Source organism: Talpa occidentalis, unplaced genomic scaffold (genome assembly GCF_014898055.3).
Source record: "Talpa occidentalis isolate TD23 unplaced genomic scaffold, MPIMG_talOcc4v2.1, whole genome shotgun sequence".
NCBI lineage: Eukaryota > Metazoa > Chordata > Mammalia > Eulipotyphla > Talpidae > Talpa > Talpa occidentalis.
In genome coordinates, this window is record NW_026555331.1 from 143674533 (window position 1) to 143691332 (window position 16800).

The 16800-nt window shown below is 39.6% G+C and overlaps 1 pseudogene; it reads right to left on the minus strand.

Moving 5' to 3' along the window:
- Window positions 1-2734: 2734 nt before the first annotated feature.
- Window positions 2735-16137, minus strand: LOC119250664 (40S ribosomal protein S4, X isoform-like; annotated as a pseudogene).
- Window positions 16138-16800: the final 663 nt, after the last annotated feature.

Consider the following 16800-nt stretch of genomic DNA (forward strand, 5'->3'; position numbering starts at 1 on the left):
TTGTTATCCCAAACATACTCAATTTTGAATTGTATCATTAAAACAATTATAACCCAGGTAGGTTTCTGTCTTGGTAAAGAGTCCAGAAAGATTGAACACAGTAAACCCTGTCAATGCTATAGGTAAGACCCAGAAAATAGCCACTGTAGAACACACAGAATCCATTTACTAGTAGAATAACAACAAACAGAATTATTCAATCAGCCTTCCAGTTGCGATATGAAATAAAAATCAAACAACTCCGCCCATCCATCAGCTCTATTGAAATATGTTATTACAAATAAATGCACATTGAACATTCATTTCTTTCTCTTTTCTCTCCCCTCTGCTGTAGAAGGTAAGAACATGAGCCTGCCTCTTTTGAGAGTAGGGTTAGGGCCAGTGTCTAATGACTGTGTTCTAGTTAGCATCATCATGGAGCAACTCAAAATAGAATAATTTAGTGCATTTCAACCAAAGGCATTCCAAATGGCACCTTAGAGCAAACCTATGCCTTTGGGGACCTGGGGATATAGATCACTCTAGCCCTCTGCAAATATAAAAAATTTGAGATGTATTTTAAAATTTACTTGAACTTTAGATTCGTTCCATAATATATCCAAGTTTGTTTTAATAGAATTAGTTTTAGTTTAAGTGAGATTGGAATAGTAATACTATTGTAATATAATAATAGTAATAATAGTAATGGCAACAACATTCTTAACTGGCATATATTGATGCGGTGGCTTCATGGACACACTTGCACAGGAGTATATGTGTACCTCAGACTGAGGACAGTGGAATGCAAGATTGCAAACTCAACTAGGGATATTTGAGAGGATGTAGGCTAATGAAGGTCTGAGAGACTGACTATTGTATTCCTTCCTTGATTCCCACTGTCCTTTTTTCAGGATTACATGTTTATAGCTGAATATTTGCATTTTTCTATCTATGCTTCCTCTTATCATTTTTTTTTTATATAAATCTCTTTACCCAAGAAAATTTGTCACCTTGCCTGGCCACCTATGACTTTAATGCCTTCTTAAAAACTCCCTTTGTTCTAAAGCAGGCAGAACCCCATTTCTAGGTAAAATATTATGTGGAATCCCAATGCATAAAATAAATCAAGGCCTGGTAGAGTGAAGTCAACATTAGGGGGCCCTGGGCCCTCAGGACCTCCACTTACATCTCCTGGGCTGTCCAGCCCTGCCTCCTTAGAGCCTGGTCATCTGAAAACCAGTTTGCAGACAGGTTTTTTTTTTTTTTTTTTTTTAAAGGAGTTATTTATTTATACAAGCACTGGGTACAGTCAGAAGCACAGGAGGATGAGAGAATTCACCAGAGCCAGAGCGGGGAACAGAACAGGCAGACTGATGAAGTACACTGCTGAGGGGAGCAGCGGGCGTGGCAGGAGAGGTCTGCGCACCACATGGGACTCTCGCTGGCAGCCGGGGATTGAACTGGTGCTGCAGAGGCTGCGGGCAGCTTCGCAGCCCAGTGCTCAAGCACTGTGCCACCAGGGGAGGCCCTGCAGACAGCTTTCTTAAGGAATCTATTTAGTTATTAAAATGTATGCTTCATTTAATTTTCTTTTTTTGTGTATAGCGGCAAAATCTAATCCGTCTCACCTATCGGAAGTTTGAGGAAACATTTTTAGGTATTTGAAATAAAAGAAAAAAATTGCTAAAATAAGCTATTTTGCAGTCCCCCCAAGTTATCTCTGGAATAAAAGTCAAGTTTTTCTGAATTTTTCTATAACGCCTAATAAATTGCTGATGTGCAATACATGTTAAATAACTAGTCGGTTTTGCAAAGGCAGCTGCTCAAGCTAAGGAATTTATCTTCCATGGGGAATTTTGAAATCATTACTTTTGAAATCATTATGCTTTTCATTTCTTATTTACAGTTGCATTTTATGTATATGACTGTGATCTTTTAAACATTTTATGACTGAAGTGTTATAGTAAGTATATAACACATTTAGAGTTTGCAACTGTTTCATAATCACTATATTGTTTGATTGACTTAACAGCATGTTATGAGGCTACCCAGATAGCTAATACAATAAACAGGCTTCATATTTCGAAAAGATTGCTCTGTCATTGCTTAAATAATGACTATACAGGTAATTTTTTTTTTTTTTTACAAATTATTCTTTAGCTGTGCTTATGTTAAGTATGGTGCATTATGTTTCTAAAGGCACAGCGAGTGAGTGGATCAACTCCCAGTGACTATGTCACCAGGAGTTCTAGCAAATTGGACTCTGAGGCTCACACCGAGATGCTTCCATCTCCCAGAAACAGCTGGCCTAATTACGGTCACATTCACTCCGAACATGCAGTGAACTTCTTGAGAACTGGCCTCAGAACCGAGACCTACGATACTATAGGAAATATCACAACACAAAAGCTGTGTTAGAGTGTTTCTAAAAATACTTAATTTTTCTCTTCAAAACACTCTTTTCCATTTTTGTTATTTTGCTTCTTAATTATTATTTTTATTTTCTGCTTATCAGGTGAAGCACCTTGTAAGTACCTGTAGTAAGAATATGTTAATTGATTCAGTCCTCTCTAAAACTATTTTTAAAGTGTCTGTTTATTGTTTGTTTTACTTAGAAATTTGGCCTATGAGACAACTGCTTATGAGCTGGGAATGCACGTATGTGATGTGTTGATGTGTTGAGATTGGGTTGCCATTTAATATGTGTCCTTTTTTCATGCTGTATTACCTTTAAATACCAAGACCTTCCATCCACCTATGTGACCTGGCAAGCATTTCCCCACCCACTGCTCTGTTTGGCTGCTAGTCTTCTCTCTTCAGCAATGGTGAGGCCAATACCTTTCCTCAGAGGAGAGGAGTCCATGGTTTTGTTGCTTTTGCCAGTAACAAAAATATTGGTGAGGAGGGTGACAGAGCTGTTGCTGCTGGCATCTTTCACGTGGCTGGGGCCTCTCTCTGTTGGTGATCACATCAATTTCTCCCAGGTTAGCACCTCCACGCACCATGCACAGGTAATCACCTGTATCAAATTTGGTGAAATCTAGACTCTTGCCAGTTTCCAAGTGAACCTGAAGGGCGTTACTCATCTTGATGAGGGAATCAGATGGCAGGTGCAAGTCATCATGGCTCAGCACATGAGATATTCCCTCCATGCTCACAAAGATCTTTCTCACTTTGCATGACTTGAACTTGGCCTCCTTAGGTGTAATGCAATGAACAGCAAAGCAATCCTTGGGGTCATTGATCTGATAGAAATTCTCTCCAGTTTTGTCAGTACTAATGACATACATGAAGCCAGCAGGGTGGGTCATATCTTTGCAGACCTGCTGTATGGAGATCTTTATCTCATCTCCTGCTAGAGCACACTTGTCTGCTCCTTAGGGAAATGTTAGAGAAAGACATTCTCTCAGATTGTGGGGCCTGGTGAGTGGATGAGGAGCAAACACCCAGGTCAGTTTATCTGCATCTAATACTTTGAGGCTGAAACTTGCTTCAGATGCTGCTTGGGACCATGAGCGATGGTGCACTAGTCATGGAAAGAGCAAAACATATGCTTGAAAGAAGACATACAGATGACCGACAGGCATATGAAAAAATGCTTATCATTACTTACCAAGGAAATGCAAATCAAAATCATGAGATATGTCATACCTGTGAGAATGACCTATATCATGATGGTGAGGATGAGGAGACAAAGGAGCCCTGGCATAATGTTGGTGGGAATGTAGACTGGTCCAGCCCCTATGGAAAATAGATTGGAGCTTTCTCAAAACTTTAAAAATAGATTACCATATGATCCCACAATTCTGCTCCTAGGTATCTACCCAAAGGGTACCACAAAAATGGTATATATATATATATATATATATATATATATCTCACCACAAAAATGAGTGAATAAAGATAAAGAAAGATATGGTATATATATATATATATAAATACACACACACATACATACATACAAGGGGATACTACTCAGCTGTATTAAAAAAATATGAAATCTGGCCATTTGTGACAACATGGGTGGAATTAGAGGGGATTATGATCAACAAAATAAGTCAGAAGGAGAAAGAAAAAACTGGATGATTTCATTTATATGTGGATATAAAGAAACAAAGTAAAGGAACAGACAAAGCCAAGCCAAAATGCAACTTTGACATCTGACTGCAGAAACGAGGCTACAGAAGGGAAGGGTGGGGAGTAGGGCAAAGTGGGAGGGGGCCCAGTGGTCCTTGGTGAAAGACCAATGGGTGTTTTGGTAACGGGTGTGGTGTAATAACCTATATTTGTAGAATGTGAACCTATACCTTTAAACAATATAGTGTTGTAAACCAATGTTAGCTCATTAAGCATTAAAAAAAGGCAAAACCTCCCTGCCCTCATGAATTGATTCCTTTTATAGCAAAGTGTCCTTGTATTGGATATTTCCTTCAATGCCTATTACAGAGAAAAAGGTGAGGGGGTGGACAGAGCAGCACATACTAACCCTCAGAAAATAGGAACTCAGCTCAAGATTCTTGCCCTCATCTGTGTGAAGGAAAAATGCTGGTGTATAATAAGGAAATGTTTCCAAGATTTTGTATATATGTTCTATGTACAGTTCTGGGGAGACACCAGGCATAATTAACATTTTCACAGCAGTTTCAAAAAAGTTAACTTCCAATTTTCTCTGATGTTTGAAGAGGAGAAGCTAGAAGATAGCACCACCGTCATCTTTCCTATATGAGGTTTGCTTGAAAATCGTATGGCAAGATTTGAATGTAATTAGAAGCAGATCAAGGCATTTTCTATGCATTAACAAAGTCCTTAAGAAAAGTGAAGTGGCTCAGGTTATTTTGATGAAATCAAATATTAATCTGTAAATGACTTCATTGTGGTATTAAAATAAATCCTTTTATCCAGAAAAACGCAAAATCAGTGAAAAAAAGTAATTGCTATTGAAACTTCTTGTCTCAGGAGCCCTCTTGAGTGTAAGTCAATAGCAGACAATAGGTGATGTCTCATGCAAGCAAAGTTTATTTTACTTTCCTCTCTCAGTCCAGGGAAGGGGAATCTGGCAATAGGTTAAATAAGAAGTTGGTACTCAAGGAGGGAGTTAGTTGAAATTTGAAAACACAACTAAGAGCATATCTGAGGATTTTTTTCTGTTCAATTTGCAAACCCGGCAAATAGCAGAGAGTGATGGGGTCAAATGGAAAAACCATTGAACAAACTCTGGTCCCATCAGACTTGAAGTGGAGACTGAGAGATCTGCTCTTGATACAAATTAAATGGTGGAAGTTTTCATAATTTTCAGTTCAGAAGTTGTGGAGTATTTTGCATGTTTTCTCTACTTTAAAGAAATGTTATTTTTAACCTTTTAAAAATATTTTATTTTATTTTATTTTATTTATTTTTTTTTTTTATAAATTTTATTGTTATATTCCCCATACAATTGCAGCCCCCCATTCTGACCCCAATCCCTCCCCTCCCGCCCCCGCCCCCCTAAAATTGTCTCTGGTTCATAGTTTTTTGTTGATTTTGATTTTCACTTTCTTATAGTTATTCATTTTCCTGGTCCCTTATTTAAGTTTTCTAGATTCCTGCTATGAGTGAGACCATCCGGTATTTTTCTTTTTCTTTTTGGCTTATTTCGCTGAGCATGATCCCTTCCAGCGCCATCCATGTTGCTGCAAATTGCATGTGTTTATCTTTTTTGAATGCTGAGTAATATTCCATGGTATATATGTACCACATCTTCTTGATCCAGTCATCTATTTTTGGGCATTTGGGTTGTTTCCAAAGCTTAGCTATTGTAAACAGTGCTGCTATAAACATAGGGGTGCAAAAATATTTTATTTTTTAAAATTTATATATATTTTACAACATTGTTCCTTTTTTCTTTAAAGATTTATTTATTTATTTATACAAGCACTGGATACAGTCAGAAGCGTGGGAGGGTGAGAGAATTCACCAGAGCGGGGAGCAGAACAGGCAGACTGATGAAATACACTGCTGAGGGGAGCAGTGGGCACAGCAGGAGAGGTCTGTCGTGCCATGTGGGCTGGGGATTGAGCCAGCGCTGCAGAGGCTGTGGGCAGCTTCGCAGCCCAGCGCTCAACTGCTGCACCACCAGGGGAGGCCACATCATTTTTCCTTTTTAAACAATGTTTGCTCCTTTTTTCCTCAGGTGTAGTCCCCATAGAACTTCCTTCCCCAATGCACCCATGCACCATCACCTCAGTCCCCTGTGCTCCTCCCTCCTTCCCTCTGATCCCTCTCCCTCCTCCTCCCCTGCAGGATGTCTCTGGTTTATAATTGTCTGTTTGTTTTTGTTTTGTTCTGTTTTGTTGTGTCGTGCATTGTTAGTATTTTTCCTCCTGATGTCTTATTTGGTTCCCATCCATATTTTTCTTTTTCCTTCTGACTTATTTTTTTTAACTTTTTAAAAAAAGATTTTATTTATTTATACAAGTAATGGGGTACAGACCAGAGGTGCAGGATGGTGAGAGAATTCACCAGACAGAGCCTGGAGCAGAACTGGCGGAGGGACCAAAGACACTGCTGAGGGGAGCAGCGGGTGAGGCAGGAGAGGTCTGCCGCACCATGTGGGTATCTCCCTGGCCAGCTGGGAATCGAACCCATGCTGCAGAGGCTGTGGACAGCTTCACAGCATGGCCCTCATCCCGCTGTGCCACCGGGGAGACCCCTCCTTTTTTTTAACCTTAGAAGTATTGTCTCAAAATGAAAGATTCTTAGAGCCAACAAGAAGCCCAGGGAGGGGCATCCTTGTAGCCACCTGATAAAATGGGACCATCTTGGATTTTGGAGCCTGACAGATCTTGGTTGAATGCTGGGTTTTCCACTTGCTTTTTCAATGTTCCTTTATGAACTTACCAACTATTGGATTGTTGTCAATATTGAACACTGGATAGAGTTTGATTCTGCCTTAATTTAATGCCAAGTACCCAATCCTGGTAAGGCTGATACAGAGGATCTAGGAGCTGTTGTGGTCCTCATACTTACCTCACACATACTGCAGCAGTCAGTAATCTCTGAAATTTTTTATAGTTTCTTAGATGTTCTTGTTTTTCTTGAGTTGTGCGACCTTGACTAAGCTATTTAACCTCTGCATGTCAGTTTCTTAGCTGTAAAGTGAGGCTAATACTTAGCTGTAAAGTGAGGGTAATACTACCCTCCAGGTTGTGAGAAGAACTAGAAATGGTGAATTTAAAGCTTCCCACATAGTGCCTGCTTCAGCTGCTAGTCACTTGGGTTTTGAGATTTGACAGCAGTTTGTATTTGAAAATGTTTAGAAACATGGAGGTCATTGTTTCCTGACAACATTGTAGGTGTATTGTCATTGCAAGATGAATGATGGTTCCCAGCTTGCTTTCCCTGATTAAGCAGCATCATCGCTCTTAGATAGGATGAGTTTTCAAAGGTGTGACGACAAACATTGCCTCTCTCCTTCTCCAGACTGAGTTTGGCTCATTCAGCTAGAGGTTACCTCAAGGGGCTTCATCCACCTGGACACAATTTGGAGTAAGGATGTCTCTTTTGTGTGGTGTTGAAAGTGGGGTACCCCATACTAGAAGTGATAAGAACAATAGAAACTCAAAGTAAGCTGTCATTGGCAAATGGGGTTACCTTAGAAAATTCTGTACTTCAAACCTTGGGACCTCAGTTTTCTTGTTCATGAGTTGTTTGAGCTTAACAAGACCTCAGACTGCTTTGTGCTTTAGAATGATATAATTTACTATTATCCATATACATTGAGACTGTACTTCTTAGCTAGTATAACTCTTTAATCTCAGTAACAATGTTGTCTTTTAATTAAACATCTGCTTTGAGGTAAACTCAGTGGGAGATATATATATATATGCAATATATATATATATATGCAAAATATATATTTATTTATGCAAAAAAAACTCCATCTCAGAGGCTGACACCATTTTAGTGATCAGACAAGAAGCAGAGAAACTTTTCAAAGGGAGGATGAACAATGTTCTGTCCTGGGCCATTCTGCTTTTACGTGGGGCATAGTTTACAACTTTAAAATATGGTAAAGTTATCATCAGCAGCCATATTAACAGATAATAAAACTGACTTGGAAAATAAACGTCTTATGAAAATACATTTGAGGCTGCTGTCTGTAGAGACAGCGGAAGCAGGGGAGGAAATACCTGTCACTGGCGTTGGATTTCAGGGTATTAGCTGGCAGAGTCCGAAGAAGACTCACTATCACAGACTATGTTATTTACCAGAGCCTGAGATCTATTCTTCCTTTCAGAGATATTATCAGATCAGCACCTGCTGAAAGCCAGTGTGGCTCTGTGACCTAGTGATTGAGCACGTAGGTGATGGCTTCTCTTCTCTGGCTGGGGTGCAGGGAAAGTCTTAGACACCCTGTGATCAGTGATGAGGAGGTCCTAACAGCTGTGCTAGTTTCCTCTTCCCTCTTGACCCCTGACCAGTTGCACCTATTTGTGTTTGCCTGATGTTGTTGTGGACATTAACACAGGGTTGATAGGGACGCAGGTCTCAACAGCAAAAGAAAATAAAATCATTTTAGAAAAGTGATGGAAGAAAATCAATTGCCTTTAATATTTTCTTTTCAGAAAAGGAAAGCCAAGTTTTCTTTGAGATGAAAATGATTCCAGGGGCTTTTCTCCCTGAGGCTGTTCCTTTCCTCTGGACTCCTGAGGTCAAGAACTAGGGAACAGAGGGACACACAAATGCTTTTCCCGGGGACCCAGACTGTTCTGTGCCTGGAGAGACTCTGCTTGAATTTTAGTGATCCTAAATATTTATCTCCTTCCAGAGGGGATCAGGGTAGATTTCTGGCATTTTTGATGAGCACGCATTCTGTAGTTGGCATGAGTATTTTTTGGGGGAGGGGAAGTCAGGATTGTTACATCATGAGCTCATTTTGCTCTGATTTATTCTAAACTATGTCTTTTTTGCATCTGCCCTTCCAGATAAGAGGTGAGGGTGTGCGTGTGTGTGTTTTGTTCTTCTTTTGTCATTTGTGTAGCTGATTAAATGTTACAGATAAATAGGCTGTTCAACACCAAGCGAGACTAATCATAGGTAACACACGGCCCCCTCCAAAGGGGTAATCCTACCTTTTGTTTGAAAGGCAGAGAACTTGGAAGAGTGTGACTCAGTGTGTGAGGAGATCACAATTCACACTGAGAACAGTTCTTTCTCAGCAGGCAGATCTGTGAGCCTTACAGTGTTTGCTGTTTATTGCCATGACCAACCCTTCAGAATCCCTCCCTTCATTTCTATCATGGTCTATTTGAGGCTGTTGTCCTCTAAATGGCCTCCCTCATGAGCAGTTAAATTTGCCCTACTGCGTCAGCTCACATTTTATTTTGTCTATAATTATGAAACTCACTTTTCTATGAGTCCTATAAGATCTGTTTACTTGTCAACTCTGAGATTAAAAATTTCTACCCTGTAGGTATCCCAGTGATAGGACCCACATGTCATCACCTTCAAATAAATGTCTGAAACCACTTGGTATTTAGTTTTCTGCCTGCTTTAGCACCAACGTTATCTGTATAATCACTTATGGTTTATGGTGAGCCAATTATATACAAGGTCTGAGCAGAATGGAAATTGGCTGGTTCCATTGGGTTAAAATAATAAACTCTTATGGGGCCTCCCTGGTGGCCCTGCGGGTTGAGCGCAGTGCTGTGAAGCTGTCCGGAGCCTCTGCAGCATGGGTTTGAGTCCCAGCCTGCCAGGAGATATCCACATGGTGTGGCAGACCTCTCCTGCCACACCTGCTGCTCCCCGCAGCAGTGTCTTCAGCCTGTCTGCCTGTTCTGCTCCCTGCTCTGTCTCTGGTGAATCCTCTCACCCTCCCGTGCCTCTGGCCTGTACCCCAGTTCTTGTATAAATAAATAAATCTTTAAAAAATATGATGAACTCTTATAATTTATTGTGAAACTGACTAACAAGGTGAAGTAATGCAGAAAGAATTCAACTGAAAAAGTTATATTTAAGAAAGGTGGTTTAAATTTTGTAACATTTGATCTAATTGATACAGATTAGCAACATGGAATAACTCACTGGGGCTTCGATCTAATGCTCAATTCTCTTAGCACAGAGTGTTAGGCCAAATATTGTCCAAGGACTCATGGTGATATATTGGAATAAGGTAGACAAACCTAGCTATGAAATCCAGGACTCAAAGTCCAGCAAAGTGGGTGAATATTATGTAGTAGTTTCCTAATAGATCTGCTGCTACTCTACCTACTTGTGGAAGGCTGGCTGATGGCCCTTACAATGTCCAGATCTTAATCCCTTAGACCCTGTGGATGTGACCTTTTTTGGAACTAGGGGCTTGGCAGGTGAGATTAGTTAGGATCTTGAAAGGTGTGATGAACCTGTATAATTCATGTAGGGTCTCACCAAGCCACATTTGCATTTGGAAAATGAGTCATTCAAAGATTGGTGGCCTGTTCCACAAATGTTTTATACCTCTGTCAGTGAGGTAAGGTGGGCTAACACTTAAAAATAAAAATTAAAAAAATAGATCATATGCAGAACATCATAAGGGTCCTTATAAGACAGAGCAGAGGGAGATTTTACCAGATTCCAGGAATGCTAGGAATGCAGCTCTAGAAGCCGGAAAAGGGAGGGAGCAATCCTCCTGTAGAGCCTCTGGTGGGGCCATGGCTTTGCTGGGCTTTGATTTCAGCCCAGAGTAACCTACTCCACACTTCTGATTTCTAGTACTATCAGAGAATATATTTGTGTTGTGTCAAGCCAGCGAGTTAGTGGTAAATTGTTACAGCTGTCATTGGAAACTAATACACCACCTTCATTCATCCTACATGTTTCTGCTAGATTAATATTCATAACGCAGCTTGTGAACACCCCTCCATTGCTAAGTTTCACAGTTCAATTTTGCTTCATGACCACCTCCTAGTGGCAAATTCTGTGCTAGTTTTTTGGATACAGACATCAAGAAGCAAGGGTTCTTGTCCTCTAGTGGTTTATATTCCTTTGAAGAAGATACACAAATAGCGCACTTTTTTTTAAACTAGCACAAATTAAAAATTAGGGATATTTTCTGAGCATGCACCGAAGAGTGGCAACCTGATTGGTATTCTGGAATAGAGGGTCCAGGGATTCTACTCATACTGGAAATGAGAGAGGATGCTGGAGAAAAAGTATCTGCTACAGACTGAATTGTGTCACCTAGACTTTGTTGAAACCCTCATTTTAGAGTGACTGCATTTGGAATATGGAAGTAAGGCCAAATGGTGTCATAGGGATGGGGCCCGAGCTAATGAGATTAGTGTCCTTAGGAGAGTAGACACCAGTGATCATGCTCTCTCCATAATGTGAAGACAGTACAAAGTGGCCATCTGCAAGCCAGAAAGAGGACTTTCATCATTACTGAACTGGCTGCCATCTTGATCTTGGACTATTCAGCCTCTGGGGCTATGAGAAATGAAATTTCTATCGTTTAAGCCACCCAGTATATGAGATTATGTTGTGGCAGCCTCAACTGACTAAGACAGCATTCATGATCCTTTTCAGAAGGAAAGAGAAAGTTGGAAACACGACTTCATCCTTTAAAAATGGAAATTAGCTTTTAATCAGTAAAGTGCTTACCAGCTAGATTGAAGACTTCTGTCAAGTTTTTGACATGCAGAGAGAAGATAAGACTCCTCCTGGTGCTAATAAACTTTTTAATTTACCTTCTGGTTACACACATTAAGATGCTTTATAAGATTCCCTGGTTCTGAACGTGTGTGAAACATAGTTTGAATAAATTATATTTCATAAGACAATGGTTATTGTGAAAATTAATGAGAGTTCAAAAATTGCATCTGTTGGTATCAATAGTAATTTTACTAAATGTTTCTTTAAGGAGCATTGTATTTAAAGTTTATAAATACCTCTGTGATTTTCTTATAAAAGTCATTCTGTTCTTTGTTTTCCCACTGCAGGATACCTTTGAAAAATAAATGAGACTTTACTTTTTTTTTTTTTTTGTCTGAAATGCAGACATAACCTACTGCTTTTGGTTATGTTGCTTCTTAGCTCATAGTGGAGAGAGATGTCAGAGAATTTTATATATTACCTTAAAGGGTTTCAAATTCATCCTGTTGATGTAAACCATAAAAGAGACTTTATTTTATAATTTTATTTTTAATTGTGTTAAAACACATGCAATATAAAATTTACCACCTTAATCATCTTTTAGGTGTGCAGTTCATTAGTGTTGGATACATTCATATTATTATGCAACTGATTTCCAAAACTCTTTCATCTTGTAAATCTGACACTCTATATCCACAAAACAACTCCTGATTCTTTGCTCTCCCTCCTACCCTAATCCCTGGGAACTCCCATTCCACTTTGTTTCCATGAATTTGACTGCTTTGGTACCTTACATAAGTGGACTCATACTGTATTTGTCTTTTTTTTTTGGTGACTGGCTTATTTCAGTTAGCATAATGTCCTCAAGTTCTTCCATGTTCTAGCCTGTGCCACAATTTTCTTCCCTTTTGAGACTGAAAATACTCCATTGTCTGTATATACTACATTTAGTTTTTCCACTCATCTGTTGATGGATAATTGGTTGCTTCCACCTTTTAATTATTGTCAATAATTCTGCCATGAACAATTATTGTCAATAATTCAGGTATGCAAATACCTGCCCTAGAGCCTGGTTTCAATGCCCAAAAGTGGGATTTCTGGATCATATGATTATTCTTAAATTTTTGAGGACACCCCCCCCCTTTTAGTGACTGTACCATTTTGCATTCCCACTCACAGAGTACAAGTGATGCAATTTCTCCATAGCATTTATTTTCTGTTTTTAGATAGTAACCATTTTAATGGGTGTTAGGTGGTATCTCATTTTAGCTTTTATTTGCATTTCCCTAATGATTAAAGGTGTAGAACATCCTTTCATGTGCTCTTTGGCCATCTGTATATCATCTTTGGTGAACATGAAAGGTATTTTAAACCATGACATGGTACAATCAGATTTGGGTTTGGGAGAGGTCACAAGGACTGCCAAGTGGAAGCTAGATTATGTAGGGAAACAATTGTATTCAGGACAAGTAGGTAGATAGCTCTAAAGGTTTCCACATTGATGCTTTACCACTTTTAAAGAAAAACCCTTACCTTGGCATTTAACTCTCCTGATTTCCTGCTTTCAGTCTTCTTTCACATTTGTCTTCTTTTCATTTTATGTCTTTTCATGAATTTCGTGTGCTCTTCAAATTAGGTTTTATATATACTAATTAATGTTCCTATATCATAACTTTATTTCTTTTATGTATTAGAAATATACTTATCTCTCCTTTTCTTGTCTGCATCTAGCTGTGTAGCTTTCCATTGAGTTGCATCTTGGTTTCTCAAAATGACTCTACTTGTCTGGGTTTGTTGGGTTTTGCTCTCCCCGTGGATGGTTGTGGTATATATTTAGCTGTTTATCATTTACTCTCCTGTATCACTGATTTATAACTGTATGTGTAATTATAAAGTCCTTGTGAGCTAGATGTTTTCTGCTGTCTGTTTATATCTGTGACAATATATTCAGACCTTACTTTGGTCTGTTTGTAATGACTAGCAAGTATTTGTTGCTGTAATAAAAATGAGTCGGGTGGAGGGTGGGGTGCTCCCTTGTGGCGCAGGGGTTAAAGACACAGCACTATCAAGCTTCTATGTATCTTCTATGTGCCAGACATTATACAAGGTTATTTTATCCTGCAGAGATTTTTGCAGTAGGGCTTAATATCTCTTTTTAAGGATCAGGGGTTTAGGAACATTCAGGGAGATAAGAGCAAACAGAGACAGGAGTGGAGAGACTATGGTAGGTGTTATAATGATTTTGGACAGAATAATCAAGTGCTGAATTAGCTAAGGCTAGTGAAAATGGGGAGATGGGAAATGGATTCTAGAGATGTGTAGGAGATAGACTATATAGCTTTCTTGTCTGGCTGGGAACAATCTCAGGTTTTTGACTTGAGCGCTCATGTGGAATTTGGTGCCATTCATCGACATAGGACATAAAAAGGAGTGGATTTTTGGGCCATAGATCTGAGGATCATATGGGACATTTAGGGGAAGCCAGATGACAGAAATACAGGCCTAGAACCCAGGAGAGAAGTGAGGATGAAGAAGTAGTCTTAGACTCATGTAGCAAATGCAGTCATTCATTCAACATGTATCTACTGCAGCCAACCATGCTAACAAGAGGGTGTAGTAAACAGCCAGCCCTGGGTGCAGACTATAAGATGGTGCATTGCTGCATTGAAGAAAATGAGATAAGAGTTGGTCTTTTTTACTACCCTCAAGTGCCATAGGATCAGTAGTAAAATAGTCCTTCCTGAAAAAAACTTGTTAGTCTAAATTTTAAATAATTGCTGCAGTTTCTACTGGGTTCTAACAGTATCTCAGCTTTAAATTAGCACATTTTTGTCCTTCCCCTTTCACAAACATTGTCTTTTACATGAGAAAGTTAATTCAGAGAACTCCCTGCTATACATTCAGTATATTCATCATGACATCTGGGAACTCCACTACACGCTTTTGTTTTAACAGTGAGTTTATAATTGCTTTGAATCATTTGAGCTTACTTTGAAGCAGTTCTCTGTCTACATCCTTTCATACTACATATTTTTTTGCATTTAAACATTGGATTAGAGATAAGCAGTTCCAGCACAGTGAATTTGAAGGTGAAGAAACAGAACTTGGGTTATGCCAATTCTGTCATACCATTTGACACTTGGAGTTTCTTATTTGTGTTTCAGCTTAACACAGTGTGAAAGTCTGGTTCATACATGAAATATTTTACTGCATTTGAATAACATTTTGGAATCAAAGTCTATTCTTTATGTACACTGCTTTAAAATTAAAAGCAAGTCAAGAAAATGACTATTACTCATTATTTTGTGATGATTACTAAAAACTTTTTTTTTGTTGTTGGCTAGGGGAGGTACATGTTAAAAAATGGTCTGCTCTGAATGTCAAATAAACGAGGTGAGCCACTGTGTTTTAATTACCCTCCTCTGTGTTTGGAGAACTGTTTTAGGCTCTGTGAATAAAGTCAGTAAATAAAGTCACGAGAGTGTAAAGATTGAAATGGCTTAGGGGGAATGCATAAGAGAAGTGGAGCCCACTTAGTGTAGAGCTCTTGGAAATACCAGCTTCTAACATAACTAAGATGACAAAAAGAAAGTCTAGAAAGTGTCCATTGTGTTTGAGTATTAACAAGGGATTGTTGACCTGCTGTTATAGGCCCTTGACAAGAAGAGCAGGTCCTTTGCCCTCTAGGGAAAGAATTCACCAGAGTGCTGGGTATAGTAGAACCAGGCCAGGCTTTACAAGAGACTCATGCTTGAGGGAACCAGTGCCAGGAAGGAGAATAAGTTTGGCTCCTCAAGCGAGGTAAGGGGGAGATGTTTAAGGGTGAGTTGGTAAGGCAGGAAGGAGGGCAGCTTCATAGCTTATTCTGGGTTGAACTGCTTCCGGGCATATGAAGGTGGGTTACACTTCATCTGCACATGTGAGCTCTTAACATTCTCTCTCCAGGGATTGTGAGATAATCATTGGTCAGGATTCCATGCTTTTTGTTGAGCGTGGTGCCTATGGTCAGCGTGTTGGTGGAATCATTTGGACAGGGTTCCCCAGTCCAGGATCCAGCTGTTCAAACAGTATTGGGGGAATTTGTCCCACCAGCAGGCAGTGTCTTACCTAGCCTATCTCTCTGCCTTCCTGAGAACATCTCTGTGGTGAGGAGTGTCTGAAGTGGAGACTGGGGCGAAGTTCTTAAAAAAAAAAAATCTTTGCTCTCAGTGGGGAAAATAAGCCAGGGTAGAGGGAGGATTAAATTATTTTCCTGGTTCTGTAAGAAATACATGTTCCTTGTGGGAAATGTGGATAAATTAAAAATTGAGTATCTATATGTGTGTGTTCCTGGGCTTTATTAGCTTTTGGTTATAAAATATTCAAGTCTTAATCACAAAGCCTCAAGTCTCTTCTTGTGTGATAAAAAAAACCCCCAGGTGCACCTCAAGATGCCCTGATCTGTTACTTCATCACAGGCAGCAGATGCTGTCACCACTATTTTACCTTTCCTGCTTCAGGGCCCACTGTCCATGCCTGCTGGCTGAAAGGTCCTTGGAAAGCCTTCATTGCCACCATTTATGAGAACACTGGCATCTGTCTTGAGGGCATGATCCAGAGAGTTCCAAGCTCCACCTACAGCTAGTCCTCCCCCAGCGCTGAGTCATGAACACGTGGGCAGCTGGACCTCCAGGGAGCTTCGCTTGGCCCAGAACCATATCCATCTTAGTGAAGCCCTCTGTCACCTGTCATCCGCTTCCCCACCTCACCCCTTGCACCCCTTAACCAAGGGTGCAACCTAACCCTAATGAGTGATAAACACCCCCTTTAGTGTTCTCCTTTTCCACAAGTTTCAACCCTTCCCTCTCAAAAGCAATCTCCTCTTCCAAAATGCTGCCCTCCTCTCTCTTTTCCCTTTATTCTTTTTGGATTTTCAGCTTCAGATTTTCCAAACTTCTACTCCTGGGTAGAATGAGTCTTTACCAATGCATAATTTATAAGACTCACTGCAGCCTTTCTTTTTCTCCCAAGGACCTGTCTGCACTCACAGGTGAATTCACATGTGAATTCAAATTCAAATTTCTACCTCTTGTTAAATAGAAAGTACTTAAAAGTAAAATTACACTTTCCCCCTCACTTCTATTCTTCCATTATATCTTCAGACACATTTTTATTCATGACTAAAGCACACAGGTCTATATGCTGGCCCCTTCTTCAGCAATTTCTGTGAAA